This window comes from Pygocentrus nattereri, chromosome 12 (genome assembly GCF_015220715.1).
Source record: "Pygocentrus nattereri isolate fPygNat1 chromosome 12, fPygNat1.pri, whole genome shotgun sequence".
Classification (NCBI taxonomy): Eukaryota; Metazoa; Chordata; class Actinopteri; order Characiformes; family Serrasalmidae; genus Pygocentrus; species Pygocentrus nattereri.
The window spans coordinates 37,969,334-37,979,659 of NC_051222.1; the positions used below are offsets into that span (position 1 = coordinate 37,969,334).

The following is a 10,326-nucleotide window of genomic DNA, read 5'->3' on the forward strand; positions in this document are numbered from 1 at the left end:
AGGCCGAGGAAAGACATCATAGCCTGCTTGGTGGCGGGCTTGGGAAGCTGCGTGATGCATGACACTCGGTCAGCGGAGAGGAGGCGTTGACCTTGAGATAGTTCATGACCCAGATATTGGACCCGGGGTAAGCAGAACTGCAGTTTCTTTAGTGAAACCTTGAAGCCCAGTGTAGCCAAGCGCATGATGACCAGTTTAGATGCCTCAGTGCACGTGGAGCTCTCAGGGGCCAAAATCAGAAGGTCATCTGCATACTGCAGGAGCACAGCACCCCCGGGGAGGGAAAGGTCAGAAATGAGGTCCAGAGCGACGCGGCGAACGCCGCAGGCGAGTCGCAGAAACCTTGCGGCAAACGAGACCACGTGTATTGGTGTTGGCGATGAGTGAAAGCGAAAATCGTCTGGGTGTCAGGTTCAACAGGAATGCTGAAAAAAGCAGAACTAACGTCTAAGACAGTAAAAAATGCATGTTGACACGGAATGGAGGTCAATATCGAAGAGACATCAGGCACAATTGGGGCGATAGACACGATGGCGTCATTAAGGCGTCGAAAATCTTGAGTGAATCGCCAAGAACCGTCCGGCTTGGGGACTGGGTTAATCGGTGTGTTATACGCACTTTGACATGGGACGACCACACCTAAAGAGAGAAGTTTCTGTAGAATAGAGTCTATACCACACAGTTTGTGCTCGGGCAAAGGGTATTGTATAACATAAACAGGAGTGGGGCTTTTTAGAGTAGCCTCATATGGTTTACAGTCAACCCTGCCAACATCATCCCTATGTGCAGCCCAAACAGTGTGTGGTATGGAACGCAGAGGCTCAGGAACCTCTGTGGCATGTGAGACAGACAGCAGAGCAGACACAGGTGATTTAAAGGATTTATTGGCGATGTTGAGATTGCGATTGAAATCTCCCGTGGACACGGTCATGCGCGGACCAGAAAAGGACAGGGATAGACCAAGTTTACTCATTAAATCCCGCCCCATAGGGTTAAAGGGACAATCTGGCATGAACACGAAAGAATGAGTAAATCGCACTGCGTCGCATACAAACTGAAGTGGGGGCGTATACGGAGATGAGAAGGGCTGTCCTGTAATACCCACAGAGCTAGTGGTTCTAGATGATAAAGGCCCCTCATAGCGAAGAGAGCGTGGCGCCGGTATCAATGAGAAAATTATAATCAACACCAGATACATTGAGAGACACAACAGGAAGGTCATGAGCCAGATGGTTGGCAAGGTGAAGAGCACATTTTGGTAACAAAAAGTGCAGCTGTCCTGTTATTTATCTGTCTTTTCTTAAACCTAACTTGCCTGGCACTGCTGTGGATTGAAGTCCACATTTCAAAAAATACACAGCAGTGATCAGACAATGCAACATCCTTAATAGAGGCTGAAATGTTAAGACCCTTTGAGATAACCACATCCAAAGTGTGACCATGGCAATGTGTGCTTCCAGTCACATGCTGAGAAAGTTCAAAAGATTCAAGTACATCATAGAGTTCTTTGGCGTAATTATCCTTGTGATTATCAATATGAATGTTAAAATCACCAGCAATAACAAAATGATCAAATTCAGTAGAAATAAAAGATAACATATCTGTGAAGTCATCAATAAAATTAGCATTGTACCTTGGAGGTCTGTAGACAGTTACTAATAATATTCTTTGTGCCCCTTTAAAATCGCATCTAAATATTCAAAAGATGTGAAATCACCAAGTGGTAACTGCTTGCATTGGAAAGTATCATTAAACAGCATTGCTACACCTCCGCCTTTCTTGCCGGTGCGTGAAACGTTTAAAAAGTTAAAGTTTGGTGGAGCCGTCTCAGTTAACACAATATCAGCACTATATGAGTTTAATGTCTCTGTTAAAAGCATGAAATCAAGCCTGTGAGTTGTAATAAAATCATTAATTATATAAGACTTGTTTGTAAGAGATCTGATATTCAGTAGAGCTAACTTAATAACCTGTGCACTTTGTTTCAAAGACTGTGAGTTACTTCTAACATACTGCAGGTTGGATGTATTCACAGTATCTGACCTAAACTCCTTGTTCTTTCTGCTTCTGATACGAACTGGAATGGGAAAGATAATTTGGACACAGGGTCCATGCTTGTTTTGGAAACAAGTACCGCTGATATCATCACTGTAGTAGCACAGATCCAAAAGAGAGAATGCAGAAAGGCTGAGCGCAGATGGCATAAAACCAAACTTCACACACATAAAGAGAGTTTCTTCGGTTCACCCCACACCTTTTTCACGTCATACCACGATTTATAGCTTTCATTCATGTAAGATAGGTCCCATCCGGGATCCACTATGCCCTCATTAATCATGCGATGTGCGGAACCCAAATAGCCCACATCGAAAGTGCCCTCCCTGGGGTATGCGGGTATTTGCGGATTACCTTCGTTCCAACCAGCTAGGTTGGACAAACCCAAATTACATCTACGCATCCATGCAGCCGGTGTCTCTTCCGGCTCTGGTTGGAATGACGTGCCCAGTATGGAAAAATACAGTGAGAGCTGTACTGAGAGTTTCCACTATAGGACGTTCCCTGTCTCCCACTAAGCGCTTAGGTTTAAATGTACCCTCTCTACTCTCACTCTCGTACTCCCGCCCACCCGACAGGGCTGGGTCGGTTCGCTCTGAACACCCAGGTGATCTCGACAACCAGGTAGAGGTCCAAAAAAGATTAATTGGACTTACCTGGGTGAAGAGAACACGTCGGAGGTCACCATTTGAAAGGACCGGCCGTTTTTGGTCCGTTTATGAAGAGGAACCAGAGAGTGGATCACCTGTCCTGTGGAAAGTCTCAGTCTCAGCGAGAGCGCTCGGTGCAGGAAGACAGAACGACTCTCTTAATCAATCAAAGAGTTTATTAAGTCTTCTGCACAAAGAAAGAAGGGCACTCCTTCTTTTATACAAACACGTCCTGCCCTGTTGCGTACAAGCACAACTTGTACTTAACGTTCTTGACACAAAACAAAGACTCGGCTGTCTCTTGGACTTGGCTTGTTTCTACTGCCTCTAAACATCCTCTCTCTGGTGTCTCCTCCTCCACTGAAGATAAAAGGCATATAAGTAGACAATTACATACAGGTGACCAGCCACCAGCCACATTTCCCCATCCAGCCAGCTTGTCCCTTTAACAGGGCCCTGAACTGGCTCTGTTACTGCTGGGGGACCTGGATTGAGTGATGGCTCCTCCCATCAAGTCCTCTCTCCTTTGAGGACTTCTCCCAGCAGTGAGGTTTCCATGGTGGCTTCGTAACCCCAAATCCCTGGTTTTGTGGTGTTGACATTATGGAACTGGTTTGGTAGCTGGACTAGAAGAAGTGGTCAATCTCAGTTCTGCCTGTCAAAGTAGATTCAACTAAGACAGCTTCCCAAAATCTAACAATCACAGCTGGTATTTCATTTTACAACAGCAGTTCATACATTTCTCTGTTTAACTCTGGTTTAGATACTCAGACTGTGATTAAACCTCATTCACATGAATGCACGATGATCATGATGATCAGCCAATCATGGGAATCATGAGGAGGAGTTTTTGAAGAAGACGCTGCCTCCACTGCCACCAGGGTTAGATGGAACTAAGCTTAAAGTTAGCTGGATAAGTGAGGGATACTGCATGGTGAGATAGAGCTCTGGATGGTGAATGCTGAGAAGATAATCTGGCATTTGTATTATGACTTAGTAGAAGCCCCAATGAGCATCAAATCATCAGCACTGATTAGCCACAATCAGCCAGTTGATACTGTATATGGTTTATAGAGCTCGGTATTAGTTAGCATTCATTTTACAGTACATCAGCAAGCAAAACAGCCAGAATGTCCACTTATGTGCACCTCTGGAGGAAAAAAAAGGGGCGACACATAAAGAGAAAAACTAACAAACTATATAAATAAATAAAAGAAAAATAGCTCCCATAGAAAAGAAAATATAACTGTTTTTTCCCCCACATGAAATATAATTCAGGAAACATATAGTACAAAATTTGAATAAACCATTTACTCAGCTCAAATCAGACAGACAAGACAACACAGAGATATATGTTTACAGTTATAACTAACAAGAACAGCAAAACAGAAATGGTTTTACACCATGTGGGAAGATAGAAATCAATCAATCAATCAATCAATATTTATTTAATTTCAAGAGGATATTGAGGGTGACCCTCATTTACAATGTTACCAAGTTGATACAGAACAAGGGATGTGTAATGTGTAAGAACATATCAAATAATAAAAGAAAAAGTTATTTAAAAAAACATTCAAATCAGGTAAGTATAAAAACTAAAAGAATAATAAAAATACAATAAAAATATAAAACTAATTAACATGGCTAAAATGAAAAAGTTCATAAAATCTAATGAAAATGATAGGAGAATAAAAACAAAAAGTAAACTAAAATAAATTAAAATAATACAATAAATTAAAATAATAAGAATAATTACAATAGAATATGAATAATAATAGATAATTAAATAATCATAAGATAATAATGGTAAAAAATCAGGTAAAACAGCTGCAGGCAGAGTGGAGGTGGTTAGAGAGTAAAGGTTTGAAGTAGAAATCAATAGCAATTCATCAATAGCTCTCCACTGTAGAGCTTTTTAATACTTTCATGATGTAAAAATGCTTCTTAAGTTACAGATAAACACAAAACAATAAGTAATTATGCTGGTCATTTTCAATTAATCGGTTGAATATGATTCAATAATGATATCAAAGTATGGACACGTCAATCAGTGTTGGGATTCAGACTCTAATAGACTGAATCTGATTGGGTGGTGTTGGGATTCAGACTCTAATAGACTGAATCTGATTGGATGGTGTTAGGACTTAGACTCTGGTTGGTGTTGGGAGTCAGACTCTAATAGACTCAATCTGATTGGATGGTGTTGGGGTTTAGACTCTGGTAGACTGAATCTGATTGGTTGGTGTTGGGATTCAGACTCTAATAGACTGAATCTGATTGGATGGTGTTGGGGTTTAGAGTCTGGTAAACTGAATCTGATTGGTTGGTGTTGGGTTTAGACTCTGGTAAACTGAATCTGATTGGTTGGTGTTGGGATTTAGACTCTGGTAGGCTGAATCTGATTGGATGGTGTTGGGGTTTAGAGTCTGGTAAACTGAATCTGATTGGTTGGTGTTGGGGTTTAGAGTCTGGTAAACTGAATCTGAGTGGATGGTGTTGGGGTTTAGAGTCTGGTAAACTGAATCTGATTGGTTGGTGTTGGGATTCAGACTCTGGTAGGCTGAATCTGATTGGATGGTGTTGGGATTTAGACTCTGGTAGGCTGAATCTGATTGGATGGTGTTGGGGTTTAGAGTCTGGTAAACTGAATCTGATTGGTTGGTGTTGGGATTTAGACTCTGGTAGGCTGAATCTGATTGGATGGTGTTGGGGTTTAGAGTCTGGTAAACTGAATCTGATTGGATGGTGTTGGGGTTTAGACTCTGGTAGACTGAATCTGATTGGTTGGTGTTGGGTTTCGGGTTTTCGTAGACTGGACCGATGTTGATGTTGTTCTGGTTCCCAGGTGGATCATTTTCATAATCAGAATCAGCCTGAAATTAGAGAAACACAGTAAATTCAAATGATCAAATAATCGATGATCATTTTATAGATTACATATTACCTAAAAGTGTGCTAGGATTTCAACATACTCTTTAACATACTCTCTCATTTAAACTTCTGTATGTATCAGACATTCTCATGTATCACATCTGTTCTGTCAAAGATATCAGATTTAATACCGTCTGTTTATAAATGTGAGAAACTGAACTGCTTGCAGGGTTTAATTCCAACCATCTGCCACAGCAGCTAATTAACTACTTCAAAATATTAGATTTTTAAATAAGCACTGCAGGAAGACAGATCTCCAGGAGGAGGACTGGTAACCACTGATTCAAAGCTACTTGGGTGTTTTGCTTCATAAACCACATGCACTTACTGTGTTAGTTGTTCCTGATCTTCTGCTGATGGAGGAGGAACCTGTAGAAAGAGAGAAACCATCACCTACAGAATGCTGTGTCCACTAGAGGGAGTGTTTGTAAGATGGTAATTAACTAGATGTGAGTAAGTATTGCAGGGCTTCTACTGTCTGCTCTATTCCACATTCAGTGTGTGTGTGTGTGTGTGTGTGTGTGAGTGTGTGTGTGTGTGTGTGTGTGTGTCATAGCACCTTGTTGCTTGTCGCGTCTCAGTTTATAGATCAGTGCTGATCCTCCAATCAGCAGCAGAGCCACACAGACACACACAGTGATGATGATCACAGGGGAACCTGAAGCTGAGGGAACATAAAGAACGAACACATCTTCACACACGACCAGGTCTTTACATTTCATCACATGTATTTAACACAGCAGGGTCACTGGTCAGTTTCTGCTCTGTTTGAAGGCCTCTGTGGAGGTGTAGTGATGTCATGAAGGGCATTAGATCATAAGAACCTGCAGAATCCTGGTCCCCACCCTGAGATCAAATCAGGAACCCTCTGGCTCCACATCGGATCTTGTTTCAGGTGTGGAACCTTAAAGGCATTTAACATGAATATAGAATGAAATAGAAAGTTATGAATAATGAATCACTCTCACTGAAATGTTCATCAGATGTGGTTCCTGTTGGTGATGCTGCTGAGCTCGGTCCCACTGTTGGTGGTTGTTTTGGAGTAGGTGATGTTTCTTTTGCTAGAATGAAATATACAGTGAAAAATACACTGCATTAAATATTATAATACTGGTTTCTATGACAACAAAGCTAAAGCCAGCACATTCTTGAAATTTCCATTCCTAGATAGAAAGTGTGTTCATGTTGAGGACTTTGATGCCACCCACTGCTCATTTCCCAGGACCGTTTCGACACCCCCAGTTGTCAGATATGAAACCGTTAGAAAGCAAACACAGTGTGCTGTGTGAAGTTCCATGGAAGTAAGTAGACAAGCTTGTCCCAACCTAAAAAGCCTCGGCATTCTTCCATAAAGCTCCATAACTAGATATGCAGGAAACGCGAGTACATACTGGTGTATTGGCGAAAGATGGAGACAAATTAGAGCTCAAAAGGACTTTAAGATGGATGCAGAGTTTGCTTATTTTCTCCTGAACAGGTAATCACTGAGCTTCAGCTACCGCTAACTCACCTTAACTAATTCATCACAGCTACTAGTTGGGATGAGCATTTTAAGTAATTTCAATATTCAAGTACTCACACTCGTACACACGAGGCTGAAGTTAGACTTTTTGTCTAATTTGTGTAGGTTGTAGGTGTGTAGGTGTCTCAACCTGGCATGTGAGTGTCTAGTCTGGGGAGGAGGCGGTGGTGCAGAGAGCTCTCTCCAATGTACTAAACGTGGACTGCAGTGAACACGTCTGCTTTCAGTATTACATGTCGCTAAATGAGCTTCTCGTCTTCCACCAGTCACAAACTGACAAGTAGTAAAAAAGTAAAGGACTGGGTCTGTTATATTCTCAGGATACAACACATTAGACTTTACTCAGTCATGTTCAAAGCTGTGCAAATTAAAGCTACAGGAGAACTTACTGGTGCTCTGAACACCAACTCTACACACATAAACTGCAGCTCTGAGAACAAAAGAAAAGGGTGTCTTACCAGTGACCTGTAGCTGAGTCTCTGTGTAGAGGGAGTAATAACTGAACGACTCTCCTCGAATCCACACTCCACAGTAATAAACTCCTCCATCAGCTTCTCTCACATCACTGATCCTCACACTGACAACTTTAGATCTTCTGTCATCAGAGAAGGAGAATCTGCCGCTCTGAGTCTCTGAGGTTCGGTTCACTTCAGTAAAACCTTCTCCATCCTGTTTGAACAAGTACTGATAGTTTGATTTAAACTCCTCTGGATATGAAAAGCTGATGGTGACCGTCTCTCCCGGATAACCAGACACAGTGTTTGGCCTCAAACAACACGGATCTGTTAATCATACAAAATAATAAATTTTTCAATATTTTTAGATCATCTAAACGATCTCATAGCACCTCAGCATTCAGAAGAAACTCAATGTATAGAGAATTTAATAACTAATATAATTTAAGAATTTCTCACCTGTTTTCACTTCCATGTTCACATCATGACTCCACACTCCAGTCTCTCCACACCGATATGATCCAGCATCCTGTAAACTCAGGTTTCTGTAGATCACTGTAAAAACTTCACTGGAGTCACGTAGAGAAAATTTGTCTTTGTGTCTCCATTTATTTGGAATTCTTACATGTACACACTGCTTTGGTGTTTCCTTACAGAAATATTTATTAAACATTCTGTACTGCTTATCTCTGCAGTGGATTATGACACTACCTCCTGAGTAGCCAATCACATCAAAGCAGCTCACTGGACCTGCCAATCAGAATGAAATGTCTCACTCATCTCTCTGATCTCAAACATCATCCAAATTACCTCACATTTACAATTCTGTATCTACATAACTACAACACAAAAACTACTTCATAAATACATTAATCCTGAATGTTGTGCTTAATCTGAAGCAGAAAATCTGACCTGAGATGAGGCAGAGAGTGAAGACGAGGAGGATCTTCATCCTGAACTGGACCTCAGCTTTAGTGAGATTATTAAAACCCACTTTCTTCAATATTCTGTTTCTTTTTTTTTCCTCCTCAGAGTTAAACTCTACTTTTCTCTGTAATGTGTGGTCCTCACTGTGTGTCTCCGTCTCCTCTTCTGTCTGGTTTAGTTTGTTCCTCTTTCTGTGGTGGTAGACATCTGAAAGCTCAGCTCCTCCCACCAGTTTGTTCTGGGAAATGACTGCTTCACAACATACAATGTTGACTAAAACCTTTATACAGCATGAATACATTAGACTCAACTATTACGTTCGTACATTTCAGGTTTATTAGTTTTAAGAAGTTGTGTGTGTTGATTGTTTGCAAGCGGTCAAAAGTAACCTTTCACCTCCACGCTGGAGGACCGGAGCAAAGAGACAATGAGGATTAGGGTGAGTTTTAAAATAATTTTAAAAGTCTCTTCCTTTCTTTCATGCCAGATAAAAAATAAATCAATAACTGAGTGTGATTGTGGTCATATCAGCATTTGGTTCATACAGTACAGCAGTAAAGCACCCCATCCAAAACAAAAATAGAGGATGCACTCACAGACGGCCTGTTGTCTGTGGGTTTCAGTTGTGTGGTAACTCCTGTCTTCTTTATGCTGAAACTGACCTCAGGCTGCTTCTAATATTGTGTGACCACATACTCATACAAAGTGTCTCTTTGAGGAAGTCCAGTTGGTGAGTAAAGACAACTAAGAATACTGTCTTTTTAAGTACAGGCCCAACATATCACTACCCAGAGCTCGGTGTACTGTATCTTTAAGCACAGGCCCACATGTCACTACCCAGAGCTTGATGTACTGTTTCTTTAAGCACAGACCCACATGTCACTACCCAGAGCTCGGTGTACTGTATCTTTAAGCACAGGCCCACATGTCACTACCCAGAGCTCAGTGTACTGTATCTTTAAGCACTGGCCCACATGTCACTACCCAGAGCTCAGTGTACTGTCTCTTTAAACACAGACCCACATGTCACTACCCAGAGCTCGGTGTACTGTATCTTTAAGCACAGACCCACATGTCACTACCCAGAGCTCGGTGTACTGTATCTTTAAGCACAGGCCCACATGTCACTACCCAGAGCTCAGTGTACTGTATCTTTAAGCACAGGCCCACATGTCACTACCCAGAGCTCGGTGTACTGTATCTTTAAGCACAGGCCCACATGTCACTACCCAGAGCTCGGTGTACTGTATCTTTAAGCACAGGCCCACATGTCACTACCCAGAGCTCGGTGTACTGTCTCTTTAAGCACAGGCCCACATGTCACTACCCAGAGCTCGATGTACTGTTTCTTTAAGCACAGGCCCACATGTCACTACCCAGAGCTCAGTGTACTGTATCTTTAAGCACAGGCCCACATGTCACTACCCAGAGCTCAGTGTACTGTATCTTTAAGCACAGGCCCACATGTCACTACCCAGAGCTCGGTGTACTGTATCTTTAAGCACTGGCCCACATGTCACTACCCAGAGCTCGGTGTACTGTATCTTTAAGCACAGGCCCACATGTCACTACCCAGAGCTCGGTGTACTGTCTCTTTAAGCACAGGCCCACATGTCACTACCCAGAGCTCAGTGTACTGTATCTTTAAGCACAGGCCCACATGTCACTACCCAGAGCTCAGTGTACTGTATCTTTAAGCACAGGCCCACATGTCACTACCCAGAGCTCGGTGTACTGTATCTTTAAGCACAGGCCCACATGTCACTACCCAGAGCTCAGTGTACTG

At 42.1% G+C, this 10,326-nt stretch overlaps 1 long non-coding RNA gene across 1 annotated transcript; it reads right to left on the bottom strand.

The window, feature by feature from the left end:
• Positions 1 to 5,977: 5,977 nt before the first annotated feature.
• On the bottom strand, positions 5,978 to 6,683 carry LOC119264589. The gene is made up of 3 exons (XR_005131142.1): positions 6,605 to 6,683; positions 6,196 to 6,300; positions 5,978 to 6,005 (listed from the first exon to the last, which is right to left on the bottom strand). It is a non-coding gene; the product is annotated as an uncharacterized LOC119264589 (long non-coding RNA).
• Positions 6,684 to 10,326: the final 3,643 nt, after the last annotated feature.